Raw genomic sequence first — 15,081 nt, 5'->3', positions numbered from 1 at the left:
AAGTGGATGCTATAGAACAGCAAAATAGCCTCAAAATTACAGCGAAGGAGAAAAGAATGCTTTTTGTTTAGTGAAATGTCAACTGGAATCAGGTGAAAATACATGTAAAGAAGGAGTTTGTCCACTGGACTTTCTGGGACATGTTGAGAAGCTTCCAGAATAGTTAGCTCTTTCACTGACAGCATGTCCTTTGTTTGTTTCACTTAGCACAGTGATACAGAGCATGGAGTCTTCTGTGTTTCTCTCAATCACGTCTTTGCTTTAAGAACAAAGATGTTTCGAAATGGTGGCATTTTTTTGGCCTGATTTTCAGTTCTTTTCATTCGTGTCTGCACATGGGAGAAAACTCATTTCTTAAAATCAGCAGTACCCCTCACTTCCCAAATTACCATCCCCATGCTGACCGCCCTCCCCTACCAACTAATTCCTCTGCTGACTTTCTTCCCAATTACTCTGGCCACACCACATAAAACTATATATTTCTTTTCTTTCTTATCTTTTTTTTTTTTCTTTTTGGAGCAGGAGTTTTTCATTTCACTCTATTTACTATTCAGATTTTGAATCTGTTGCATGATTTCCTGACTGCTCTGTAGCAGAGTATGTTGTTCAAGTGACAAGTGGGTCATTCATCACTTAGGTGTTTTTAGATGTTGACTTTGGTGTTGGTATTATAGGAGTCAAAGATTATTAAAAGTAAAACCTTATGAGATGTTTGGTATTCAGACTGTTTTGTCAGCAGAGGAAGAGTTTTGTGAATTAGTGTATTAGCCTCTATGTTGGCTTATAGATGCCCCCTTCTCTCTGTATCTTCCTGTGGCCTTCTGTCTGTGCCTACCTGTGTCCTGACATCTTCTTATAAGGACACCAGCCCTGTTGGATTGGGGCTCACCTCAATAACCTCATTTTACCTAATTATCTCTTTAAAGATCCTTTCTCCAAATACACTCACATTCTGAGGTATCAGGGGTTAGGACTTCCACATACGAATGGGGAGGTTGTACAGTTTGGCCCTAAGCAGCGGTAGGTAAGCTCTAATCCCTTGCCTGAATGGTATGAATGGAAATCCAAAACTAAGGATAACTCCCTTACAGGATGACACTGAGAGTAAATGAAATCTTGTGACAAAGATTTGGAAAACTCCAAATCCTTACTAGTACGGGTGGCAGTGTCATTATCATTGTATATAATGTATGACAGTAAATATAATGTGATTATTATAATATAAAGTGATTGTTATTTGAAACGTTATTTGAATCCATGTGAGAAATTAAAGAATTTGGATTGATGTTACACCTCCCAGAGTTCCAGAGAAACTAGTGCAAGTAGAAGAGGAAATACGAATTTGGGGATAGGAGCAGTCAGTCTGCATCATTGCCACTCTGCTGAGTTTTGAGCAGTTATAGCGTGGATCTCTTTGCCAGGCTTCTTGAGAATGAAATTCATAATGTCAGATGAAGGACAAACTAAACAGTACCTGAAATGATTGACTGTCATGGATTAAATGTCAGGAAAAAAAAAATGAGTAAAAAGGAACATTGTGTTCCTTTCTTAATAATGGAAATCAAAATGTTCCACCAAACGTTATTCACACCTTCCGTTAAAAGCCTGTGTTAACTATTACTGTAGTAAGTAAGGTATTAACATTGACAGTGAATACCAGTAGTGTCCTTCAAACTTCTTACAGTTTTCTAACTATATTTTTAAAAATATTTCCTCAGTGTTGTTCTGATCAAGAGCTATAGATGTGGCTGATTTTATTACTCTTAGCTTCATTTTAAGTGGGATTTTAAAAACTGTCTGCTTTAAAAATGTAATCCCTTAATTTGTTCTCCTTTACCCCCAGAGGTTAATCTCCCTTAATCTCTCATCATAATAGGATCTGGGGCATTGGAAGCCAATGAAGTGTTTCACATTATTGTTCATTGTGAATAAACAAATAATTTTCAGTCCTCTTCCCTTAAATTGCCATAATGTAAGGATCAGATAGCTAATTCTATAACTCTGGGGCCAATTTTGAGAGGGATAAAAACCTCTTCCAATCACATCTGCTTTAGCTGTCTCTACTGGGGACTTCTAGGGGTAGGGAGCTGCCCTGGAAGTGTGTAGGACACAAATATTTATTTGTTGCTTAGGCATCTTGAAGCTACTGGTCATTTCACTGAATGATCTAGGACAAATCCGAAAGGTTAAGAAATGATTAAAAACATTTTTTTTCCATACTTCATAGTTCTAAATTGGAAATCTGACTTCCTCTGATAATAAGTCAGTTCTAGGTCATATGTTTAGAAGATATGTTTTCTGGAGTCGTAGAGATTGAAGGGTCTATTTTCTTCTTGTCCTTGTCACCAGGCTTTTGACTATTTCATTTTTCAAAGTCAGTGCTCAAGAGCACCAACAGGAGAAAAGAAATGCCAGGATGGAAGTCAGATCAGCCAAATTTAACTATTTGACACCAAGAAGTCTGGTTTTCGCGTAAAGCCAAAGGTGTTGTGATCTTTGGACTTGTGCATTTCTTTTTTTTTTTTTTTTTTTTTTTTTACTTTTTTTTTTTTTATTTTTTTTTTTATTTTTATTTTTTATTTTTTATTTTTTTTTATTTTTTAATATATGAAATTTACTGTCAAATTGGTTTCCATACAACACCCAGTGCTCATCCCAAAAGGTGCCCTACTCAATACCCATCACCCACCCTGCCCTCCCTCCCACCCCCCATCAACCCTCAGTTTGTTCTCAGTTTTTAACAGTCTCTTATGCTTTGGCTCTCTCCCACTCTAACATCTTTTTTTTTTTTTTTTTCCCTTCCCCTCCCCCATGGGTTTCTGTTACGTTTCTCAGGATCCACATAAGAGTGAAACCATATGGTATCTGTCTTTCTCTGTATGGCTTATTTCACTTAGCATCACACTCTCCAGTTCCATCCACGTTGCTACAAAAGGCCATATTTCATTCTTTCTCATTGCCACGTAGTATTCCATTGTGTATATAAACCACAATTTCTTTATCCATTCATCAGTTGATGGACATTTAGGCTCTTTCCATAATTTGGCGATTGTTGAGAGTGCTGCTATAAACATTGGGGTACAAGTGCCCCTATGCATCAGTACTCCTGTATCCCTTGGATAAATTCCTAGCAGTGCTATTGCTGGGTCATAGGGTAGGTCTATTTTTAATTTTTTGAGGAACCTCCACACTGCTTTCCAGAGCGGCTGCACCAATTTGCATTCCCACCAACAGTGCAAGAGGGTTCCCGTCTCTCCACATCCTCTCCAGCATCTATAGTCTCCTGATTTCTTCATTTTGGCCACTCTGACTGGCGTGAGGTGGTATCTGAGTGTGGTTTTGATTTGTATTTCCCTGATGAGGAGCGACGTTGAACATCTTTTCATGTGCCTGTTGGCCATCCGGATGTCTTCTTTAGAGAAGTGTCTATTCATGTTTTCTGCCCATTTCTTCACTGGGTTATTTGTTTTTCGGGTGTGGAGTTTGATGAGCTCTTTATAGATTTTGGATACTAGCCCTTTGTCCGATGTGTCATTTGCAAATATCTTTTCCCATTCCGTTGGTTGCCTTTTAGTTTTGTTGGTTGTTTCCTTTGCTGTGCAGAAGCTTTTTATCTTCATAAGGTCCCAGTAATTCACTTTTGCTTTTAATTCCCTTGCCTTTGGGGATGTGCCGAGTAAGAGATTGCTACGGCTGAGGTCAGAGAGGTCTTTTCCTGCTTTCTCCTCTAAGGTTTTGATGGTTTCCTGTCTCACATTCAGGTCCTTTATCCATTTTGAGTTTATTTTTGTGAATGGTGTGAGAAAGTGGTCTAGTTTCAACCTTCTGCATGTTGCTGTCCAGTTCTCCCAGCACCATTTGTTAAAGAGACTGTCTTTTTTCCATTGGATGTTCTTTCCTGCTTTGTCAAAAATGAGTTGGCCATACGTTTGTGGGTCTAGTTCTGGGGTTTCTATTCGATTCCATTGGTCTATGTGTCTGTTTTTATGCCAATACCATGCTGTCTTGATGATGACAGCTTTGTAGTAGAGGCTAAAGTCTGGGATTGTGATGCCTCCTGCTTTGGTCTTCTTCTTCAAAATTACTTTGGCTATTCGGGGCCTTTTGTGGTTCCATATGAATTTTAGGATTGCTTGTTCTAGTTTCGAGAAGAATGCTGGTGCAATTTTGATTGGGATTGCATTGAATGTGTAGATAGCTTTGGGTAGTATTGACATTTTGACAATATTTATTCTTCCAATCCATGAGCAGGGAATGTCTTTCCATTTCTTTATATCTTCTTCAATTACCTGCATAAGCTTTCTATAGTTTTCAGCATACAGATCTTTTACATCTTTGGTTAGATTTATTCCTAGGTATTTTATGCTTCTTGGTGCAATTGTGAATGGGATCAGTTTCTTTATTTGTCTTTCTGTTGCTTCATTGTTAGTGTATAAGAATGCAACTGATTTCTGTACATTGATTTTGTATCCGGCAACTTTGCTGAATTCATGTATCAGTTCTAGCAGACTTTTGGTGGAGTCTATCGGATTTTCCATGTATAATATCATGTCATCTGCAAAAAGCGAAAGCTTGACTTCATCTTTGCCAATTTGGATGCCTTTGATTTCCTTTTGTTGTCTGATTGCTGATGCTAGAACTTCCAGCACTATATTAAACAGCAGCGGTGAGAGTGGGCATCCCTGTCGTGTTCCTGATCTCAGGGAAAAAGCTCTCAGTTTTTCCCCATTGAGGATGATGTTAGCTGTGGGCTTTTCATAAATGGCTTTTATGATCTTTAAGTATGTTCCTTCTATCCCGACTTTCTCAAGGGTTTTTATTAAGAAAGGGTGCTGGATTTTGTCAAAGGCCTTTTCTGCATCGATTGACAGGATCATATGGTTCTTTTCTTTTTTTTTGTTAATGTGATGTATCACGTTGATCGATTTGCGAATGTTGAACCAGCCCTGCATCCCAGGAATGAATCCCACTTGATCATGGTGAATAATTCTTTTTATATGTTGTTGAATTCGATTTGCTAGTATCTTATTGAGAATTTTTGCATCCATATTCATCAGGGATATTGGCCTGTAGTTCTCTTTTTTTACTGGGTCTCTGTCTGGTTTAGGAATCAAAGTAATACTGGCTTCATAGAATGAGTCTGGAAGTTTTCCTTCCCTCTCTATTTCTTGGAATAGCTTGAGAAGGATAGGTATTATCTCTGCTTTAAACGTCTGGTAGAACTCCCCTGGGAAGCCATCTGGTCCTGGACTCTTATTTGTTGGGAGATTTTTGATAACCGATTCAATTTCTTCGCTGGTTATGGGTCTGTTCAAGCTTTCTATTTCCTCCTGATTGAGTTTTGGAAGAGTGTGGGTGTTTAGGAATTTGTCCATTTCTTCCAGGTTGTCCAATTTGTTGGCATATAATTTTTCATAGTATTCCCTGATAATTGTTTGTATCTCTGAGGGATTGGTTGTAATAATTCCATTTTCATTCATGATTTTATCTATTTGGGTCATCTCCCTTTTCTTTTTGAGAAGCCTGGCTAGAGGTTTGTCAATTTTGTTTATTTTTTCAAAAAACCAACTCTTGGTTTCGTTGATCTGCTCTACAGTTTTTTTAGATTCTATATTGTTTATTTCTGCTCTGATCTTTATGATTTCTCTTCTTCTGCTGGGTTTAGGCTGCCTTTGCTGTTCTGCTTCTATTTCCTTTAGGTGTGCTGTTAGATTTTGTATTTGGGATTTTTCTTGTTTCTTGAGATAGGCCTGGATTGCAATGTATTTTCCTCTCAGGACTGCCTTCGCTGCATCCCAAAGCGTTTGGATTGTTGTAGAGACTTGTGCATTTCTTCTCTAGAATTTAGTGTTCCTTGAAGGAAGATCCTGTTCTTCCTGTGTCTCTAACAACAGAGTGACATACCCACACCAGGCACTCAGTAGATGTTGTCTGAGTTGATTGTTGAATTAGATGTTCTATCTGCATATTCTTTGTTGTTTTCACTTCCTGCAGAGAACAAAGTTGGATTTGTCTTGCCTACAAGTTGTCTAGCCCTCCACAAAGCGGCACTTGCTGTAGCTATCCCCAGCCCATCAGCCATTTTTCAGGGTGAGTCCCTGTCAGTTAAAGTTCACCTGGGGATAGTAGCATGAAGATGAGGTTGAGATTGCTGAGTTAAGAGTGCCTGGGTGGCTTAGTTGGTTAAGCATCTGCCTTTAGCTCAGGTCATGATCTCACCATTTGGGCCCCAACGTTGGGTGAACTCAAGCTGCTTCAGGCCAACATGAGCCCTGCTTTGGGTGAACACAAGCCCTGCTTCTCTCTCTCTCTCTCTGCCCTTTGTGGGATCCTCTCTCTCTCTGTCTCTCTCTCTCCCTCATGGGATTCTCTCTCTCTCAGCCCCTTGCTCACTTGAGTGCTCTTGCTCGCTCTCTCAAAAAAAAAAAAAAAAAAAAAAAGATTGTTGAGTTAAGCAGAGGAACATCTCAGTTACACTGGGAGAACCTGGAACGCAGAAGAACCAGGATGCTGGAAACCCACAAGTAGCAGTTGCATTTCCACGGAGGCAAGTGGTGCCTTTCTCTTGTTGGAGGGGGCTTGCGTGAGGCATGTGTTGATCATGGCTGCATCCCGCTTGGCACTGGCAGTTCTGTAACCTGGTTCTGGCCCAAGTGAAAGCCAAGGAATCTGAGAGGTTGGAGTAAATATGGTTTTTCAGAGTGAAGTGTTTTGGGAGTAAGTGGAGGTGCAACAGGCAGTGTGGGGAAGTTCCCTGGTGGTTTTCTTAGGGAGCGCTGGCTGGGTCTTCCCTTCAGGAGATGAAAACTGCACTGGAGTCCTTCAGACTTAACTCGTGTGAACCGGAGCAATGTGGTGAAGAGGAATGACTGGTGAAGAATGGATTTAGAAGGCTTGATTTCTAATCTCAGATCTATTACTAATTGGGTCTGTGACCTTAGACCAAGTCATTTACTGTCTCTGGGCCTCAGCTCATCCACAATTAAATGCATTGATGGCTAATGATGCTGTTCTCTGAAGCTCCTCCAGTGTGCTCAGTGTTTGCTGGAGCTTAAACTTTGGGGTCACTTTCTCCCACTTTGGTTCCCTTTGGCTTGATGATGTCATTGTGTGCAGAAATAGAAAACTGGTACAAAGCCATTTATCCAGTACTGTGCGCCAGAATATCTTTGATGAGATCATACGTTGCTCTTTTACTTTGAAAAACCAATTCTGACTCAAATAGTAGTCACTAACTACTTAAACACTGGGTGCAGCAATGGCCTATATTTCCTGTTCATTTCGTGTTGGTTTTCTGCTTCCTTCTCAGTGTCTTCTCTCTTTCCTCCACAGAAATGATTGTAAGGGGCATCTGGGATTTGGGCAGAAGCAAATGCCAGTTGGTCCAAGCTGAGGCAGCAATTCTAGGGGCAGCGTCCTTTGCAAATGTGTTGTTTTATGAAGATAGACCTTTCACACGATTCTTCATGTCAGCCGTTTTGCCACTTAATGTCGTTGAAAAGCCTATTGAGTATCTGATCCAGTTCTCTGTTATTCAACTCTGCTGCCCTTTTCCTCCCTCCTCTCCTCCAGCTTGGAAAAATGTGTGTGGTACAGTGAGAAATTCTGGCCACTCGGGTACTGCATTTTCTTCAGTGTCTTGCGAAAGAGGCTGATGTGGAGGCTGGAAAGTATTCATAGAAACGCTGTTTTTCACAAGACTGCTAACAGCTGCCTGTGATTTTGTTGAAGCAGAATGCAGACTAAATAAGATTTGAGGAGGAAGATAGCACATTAAAAAGTATCTTTCCCGGACAACCCCTGGGAAATGAAGTTCCAGCCAGGAGTAGAGCAGACACAGGTGCTGCAGGTAGAGGCTTTCCAAGGAGAGGTCTGTGCCGTTTCCTTCCAGTGTGTTCCCCCTGTAGCACAGCCGAGTGTGGGTTCATCTGGCATGAGGTGGTGGCCAAGGAAGATCCCGGGCTACTGTGGTGAAGAGCACAGCACGGACTCCAGAGTCAGACAGACCTGGATTTCATTTTTGAGGGGTCGACGTGCTTTGGTTGTAAACTATAGAAACCAGTTCTGGCTAACTTTGATTTAAAAGGGAGGGGAAAGGCCACGGAGTCATTCACAGAACTGGTGAGGTCTCACACAGGGAACCCTCAAAAAGGGGAGGAACAAGGTAGCTGTAGTATCTAGGACAGCCTCTCCAAGGCAGTGCCAGTGGAATGACTTGAAATAAAACATTTTCTGTCATTCAGGAACCAGATCCTTAAGAGACAGAGACAGATGATTGGTCCTGCCTTGCTTTTTTGGGAGGGTGGATGGGTGGGTGGTTAGGGAGACATAGTGATTAACATAAACAAAGTTGGTTCACCCAAAGAAGATTGGGCCACCCTTTTCAAAAGAAGCAGCTAGGGTTGTTATGCAGACTAAACCAACACGTGGGTATGATGTAAGTGACTCCTGCCGCTCAGTGTTTCACTGTCTGAATCTTGGGTAAAAATCTTAGACTTGGGTAATGCTGAAGAAATGATACCTACTTTATAGATATACTTATTGGAACATTAAAAAAGGTAATACCTATGAAGCACTTACCATATACCTTGTGGTTAGTAAGTAGTAGGTAATTAGTTTTAGCTATGTTAATCGTGTTTTCTTTGCAGAGTCGTTAATTGATGGGGTGATCCAAGCACATCTCAGTTTGCTCAGGGCAGGCCCAGTTTGTGCCTTCATACCCCCCAAATTAGCATTGTCTCAGATTTCTAATGTTTAAAATAAATTGTCATGGGGCACTGTGAGTTTTATTTTAAGTCAGTTGAGCGGCTGACTTCGGCTCAGGTTGTGATCTCGCAGTTCCTGAGTTCGAGCCCCACATTGGGCTTGTGGCTGTGGGCACAGAGCCTGGTTCAGATCCTCTGCCCCACCCCCCTCAAAAATAAATATTTAAAAAATAAAATAAACTGTCATTATTACTGGTTGCATTAAAATAAACCAGGATGGGCCTGATAAATCTTTGCTTTGTACTTCCAGCTCTGCTCTGCTGTCCCTCAGTAGTATGTGAGAAGCATGTGCAGTGAACAGGGTTCTCAGTGAAATCTGAATCTGACCAGCCATAACCTCTCTTTTCCCAAGCCTTTCAGATGCAGCTTAAACAACACCGCCCTTTAAGGATATTGTGCACTATGCTCTCAAGCAAACAGTGCACTGAGACATGAGGGTCTGGGTTGGGGCAGTTAATGCCTCCTACTCCAGCGTGGTGGTGGGAGAAGTGCTGGGTACTTACTGCTACCCCTGCCAGCCATGTGGTATATCAGCCAGGTGTACCAGGGTCCATTCCACAGCTTCTAGGAGGCACGAGCCACTGGTGCTCAGTCAGCTTTCTCGGTGAGAATTGTAACAAATTACGGGTCGAAATATATGGGGGAAGGGCTTGTGAGCAGTTGGGGGCAGAGCCTAGAGATAAGGAGAGTCTGCATGCTCTTGCTGCAGGGGTTTGTCACATTGTGTAGGGTATAAATCCGCAACTATTCCTTTGTTTCACTTTTTGGTAATGTTTTTTATCTTTCTGTAAACGCTTTTAGTAGCAATTATTCCTCATAAATACAAAGAACAAACTGGTAGTTGCCAGAAGAGAGAGGGGTGGGGGGAAGAGCAAAATAGATGAAGGGAATTAAGAGGTATAAACTTCCAGCTATAAAATGAATAAGTCATGAGGACAAAAAGTACAGCACCCCTGTATAAGTGCCAACACACCAAATAAGTGCCCTTTTAAAAGGGAAAATGAATTGCCAGATTTCCATTTTTCAAGAAAGTTGATACTGAATATGTAACCTGTCAATATTTACCATTCACATGAAGGCCATAAAAATATCAGTGATCATAAGAAAACACAAGGAAATCAATCTGTTGAAAAAGCATTAACAACTAACCTAAAAATTCCAAAGGTGAGAATTTAACAGATGCAGCGCTTTTACATTATTATTTCATTTAGATCAAATAACCATTTCTCTAAGTTAATTTCACTCATTTTTGAGTTCAAGTTTCCTTGTACACACATTACAAGTATAGGTGTAGGGGCACCTGGCTGGCTCAGTTGGTTGAGCATCTGACTTCGGCTCAGGTCATGATCTCACAGTTCCTGTGTTCAAGCCCCACATCTGGTTCGCTGCTGTGAGCACGGAGCCCACTTTGTATCCTCTGTCCTCCTCTCTCTGCCCCTCCCCTGCTTGCACTCTCAAAAAATAAACATTTTTTAGAAAGTATAGTTGTAGCTGTTAATATCTTGGCTCCCCTAGCAAAAGAACTTTGTAAACAATTAGAGATCATGCCATAGTTTTTTTGTTATATTAGTTTCAGGTGTACCACATAGTGATTCAACAATTCTGTACATTATGCATAGCTTACCGCGGTAGATGTGGTTACCATCTGTCACCATACAACATTATTACAATATTATTGACTGTATTCCCTATGCTGTACTTTTCATCCTCATGACTTATTCATTTTATAGCTGGAAGTTTATACCTCTTAATTCCCTTTGTCTATTTTGCCCTTCCCCCCACCCCTCTCTCCTCTGGCAACTACCAGTTTGTTCCTTGTATTTATGATTTTCTTCGTTTGTTTTCTTATTTAGATTTCAGTTAGCACAATACCCTCTAGGTGCATCCATGTGCAAATGGTGACATTTCATCCATTTTCTTTTTTTAATAACTGAGAGTAACATTCCATTGTGTGTGTGTATGTGTGACATTTTCATTATCCATAAATCTATTAACGGATGCTTAGGTTGCTTCCATAATTTGGGTGTTGTAAATAGTGCTGCAGTGAAAGTAGAGGTGCATATATCTTTTCAACTTAGTGTTTTCATTTCCTTTGGATAAGTACTCAGTAATAGAACTACTGGATTGCATGGTCATTCTATTTTTAATTTTTTGAGGAACTTTTATACTGTTTCCCACAACAGCTACACCAATTTACATTCCTACCAACAGTGCATGAGAGTTCTTTTACTCCACATGCTCGCCAATGCTTATTTCTTATCTTTTTGATAACAGCCATTCTGCCAGGTGTGAGATGATATCTGATTGTGGTTTTGATTTGCATTTTCCTGATGACTAGTGATGTTGATCGTGCCAATTTTATATCAGTATCATCTCATCAGATACTTTAAGTAGAAAATTAGTTAAATTGATTCCAATAAATTTTCCATTTTTTTAAATCCAATTCATGAGATCAAAGGAAAGTTTTTGGTAGTTCATACTGTTCAAAGAAACACATCTGACATTATTGTACTTGTGATTGCAAATCCAGTCCCAAAGTTCAACATTTATGAACAAATTATTTAGTTTTGCAATGATAACATATTAAAATTTTGTAGAGTATGGTGTTTTAATAAAAACAATTTTCTAAATTTAGAAAAGTGGATCCAAAATATACTTGGAATTGATTGTGAGATATATATCACTGTAATTTTTTTTCAACAAAGTTGAAGTTAAATATGAAAAACACCTCAGTTTTCCAAGAACCGTCCTACTTGCTGTCTCTGCTACCTGTTGTCAGTTGAATTTTAGCAGTGGCTCAGCCTTTGAAAAACTAGTTTGTATCTCCCCTCACTATTGTACAGTGTTATTGAATGTATGAGTCCTTTACATTTTGGCTATATTTCTTTCCCCAAAATCCATTGGAAATCTTAAAGCATTCAGTTAATGGAACACCAAAAACATCAGCATTTGAAGCTTTTAGAGAATCGCAGTTATTAAAAACAAGGCCTGAAATCTAGAAGATACTGGACTATATCCTCACAAAAGGAAAGCAAGTACTGAAAAATTACATGATGAGGACCCAGTGGTATATAAACTCTAATTTGAAATTCAGTAATTCTGATTTAGCATAACTGTACTATGGAAAGTATTTTTTAAATGTAACTTCTGTATTTAATTGGATAAATTTTTATGCTGTAGCACAATGGAATGAAATTGAGATGACATAATATTGCATCATTTAAATTTGGCAAAACATTCAACAGAATCATAAATAGAGACGATTTATATGAAGAGCTTGCTCTTGTTAATGTAGAAGCAGAAAGGCATTTCCTTTGAAAGTATTGTGGCTGAAATATTTATCCACTCCAATAAAAAAATAGAATCGAGAAATATTCTCCATTTGGTAGGACTTGCTCTGAGCATATCACACACCCTCAGGATGTTTTCAAAAATCAAACTTGGGTAGTCTTCACAGAAGAGTCCATTGAAGGTGTCAACAATCTCAACTTGCACAGGATGCAACTTCAAAGAAGATTTCAGGCAATTTCATGACACAAAATTAAAATACCAAGGTCATGTTGAAAACATGTGCTTTTAGAAAAATATCAGAGATAGAATTTAAAAGTGATTGTTGCGAAACTGATCAAGGTTTATAAATATATGCCAAGACCAATTATCATTTATACTGCTTTTAGAAATTCATAAAATTAATATAAAGAAGTTTTTTATTTTGCTTTAATATTCATGAACATATTTTTTTCTAGAAAAAATTTGTTTTTGGAAATAGTTTCTGAATAAAGTGATTCTGTAGATCCATTAATATAAGAAAACTAGTTTGTCAGTAACTAAATCCTTCAAAAAACAATATAATTTTAATTATTTGCTACATCCATTTTTACTCCCAAAAATGTCTTATAATAAATTATGTGGGTCTTTCATTCACTAATGGCTTGGTGAATCTTTAGGATTGAAACATGGCAGAATTAAGAATATTCAGACCAGGTTGTAAAAGGTTTGCTATCCCAGAAACTCATTCCCTTGGGGTTTCCTTCACCCATCCAGTTTGGTATACACAGTCTAGTTGTACTTTAGCTGTTCTGCCTTACCACACCTTCTTCCTTAATTGATTAGCTCCACTCCATTCAGATGGTTGGCGGGAGTGGGCCCCTGGCCCAGGCTGGAACATTCACAGTTTTGGCCCAGGAACAGTGGATTGAAGACAACAAGTAATACAGTCTCTTTTAAGTGCCTAAAGTTATAAGATGTGAAGCTGGGGAGCATTGGGCGGCCATATATCCCATACTTTGGACTTGAGAGTCAGCAGAAATTAAAAGAAGAAAGGAGATATAGAATGAGAGGCAGGATAATATTTAATTTCCCAGGTGGAGTTTTTCCTGATATTCCCCCTTAGGTTTCACCAGTCACCTGAACATTTTTATAATAAATTAACTTTTTGCTATTGTAAATTGAAGTTTAATTGCTGTCAATTGCAACCATAAGAGTCATTTCTTCCTCTCCTGAGTTTAAAGCAAATTAAGAGTAAGACATCTAAGCAGATGGAGGAAACAGAATGTCAACTCGATTTTTCCTAAGCTGATTGGATAACCTGGCTTTCCATGGCTTTCCAAGGGGCCCACTTCCTTCCCACCACTCCCACCCCTCCTCTCCAGCTCACCTGACAGGATGGTGAGCCTGACATTAACTGGCACCAAGTCTCTCGCCTGGCTAGGGTGGAAGCATAGGAAAAAAGCAAATTTCTACTGTTTGAGGTCTTTTAATAGATCAACTCCACCCCATTCAGAAAGGTGGATCAATCAGGGAACTTACTTCTTCAACAGGGACTCAGTAACAGGCAGAGTGAGAGATCAGAACAGTTGCTCTACTAGAAATTTCTCCACAGATGGAAACTCAAGGCAGACAGAAAGGAGGACAACCCAACACAAGTCTGAACTAACACCTGAATTTAAACTCTCAAGATGAATGAACACCAGTGTTCAGGAGGTCAGCTAGAGAGTGTGGGCCTGGGGCATGGCTGGGGGCCAGACTATCCAGCCAGCCTTTAGTGTGCCTGCTGTCTTCACAGCCTGTTATTTTCTATTTACTACTCTGCGAGCACCCTCCCTGTGTTTTCTGTTGGTATCAGTGAATAAGCTTTTCTAGCTTGTCTCTAGCACCTCCCACCATTGCCTGAAGATTCCCAATGTGTATCAGTCTGCTGAAGACCAGCATTTACAAATGACAGGCTAGAATCATTAATACTTGTTGATAATATGACTGATGATGCTTTGGACCGGGGAAGGATCTGCTTTGGGGGAACAGAGCAGATTTAGCTAATAGATGTGACTATGGGTGAGAAAAGCCATCTGCTGCAGTGGTTGATCATTTAGGCATTTGTGAAAACAGCTAGATGTAAAATCACTGTGAAAGTTCATGAACAATAAGATAGGGGAAATCTGACGGTTTCTCTGGCAATCCAGAGTTTTCCACAGAGAGAGGCTAAAAGGCTAACTATATATTTAAAGACTGCCCCCCCCCTTTCCTGGATGTGTGTCTACTGCAAATGGCTTTGATTTTTCAACCCAGGATTGCTTTCTTTCAGTTTTGCACATTCGAGTGCATGCACACTGCTGTTTCAGGTTTCAGATCTTTCTAAAAACTGATTCACACAGACATCTAACCTCTCCAACCCCTTTCAACCACCTACCTTCTCTGTGAATACAGGGCTCACAGCCTTTCAAAGAGAAAGGTTTCAGAATTTGGCAGCAAAAATTGATGGCACCTAGCAAATTAGCGGTGTGGTTGACAATAGTGGTTACTTACCCCTGCCCTGCCTGACCAGCTTTCCCATTGTTTAGTGTGGTCACGCTGGCTAGCATTGACTTAGAAACTGGCACACAACTTAAATGTTTGTGTTTAAAACCCATTTGGGGTTTGAGGTATCATCTCCTACATTTGTTGTACCAATTCATAAAAAGGAAGCTCTTTTTTTTTTTTTTAAGGCTGACATTTAGCACCTTTTGACCTATAATGACTAAAAGTGAATTTGAAGCATATTCTTTTTCATCTCTTCTTTCAGCTGTTAATTTTTAGTACTTTCATTGCCGTTTGATAAAGCAGTTAGAAGTGCAAGTTCCCAGGCAACAGTGAGTGATTGGTGTGCTGGGGTAGAAGACTGGGGGTCTGCAATAATTTTAAGAGAATAATGAAAATAGCTTTCAAGAGAGGCAGGAATTGTCATTTGAGATTATGTTGTACATTAAGATCAGTTTCTAGTGGCCCGGTTTGGCAGTCAGTGACCTCTGGGCTAGTGGATCAGATAATGAGGGTGATGCTG

At 39.7% G+C, this 15,081-nt stretch overlaps 1 protein-coding gene across 21 annotated transcripts in view; it reads left to right on the top strand.

Moving 5' to 3' along the window:
* Nucleotides 1-15,081, top strand: part of FARS2 (phenylalanyl-tRNA synthetase 2, mitochondrial) — a 632,301-nt gene that overhangs the window by 273,939 nt on the left and 343,281 nt on the right. The window lies entirely within an intron of this gene.

Source organism: Neofelis nebulosa, chromosome 6 (assembly GCF_028018385.1).
Source record: "Neofelis nebulosa isolate mNeoNeb1 chromosome 6, mNeoNeb1.pri, whole genome shotgun sequence".
In the NCBI taxonomy this organism is placed as follows: Eukaryota; Metazoa; Chordata; class Mammalia; order Carnivora; family Felidae; genus Neofelis; species Neofelis nebulosa.
The sequence above is the reverse complement of the archived record's forward strand: the minus strand, read 5'-3'. Positions and strand labels throughout refer to the sequence as shown.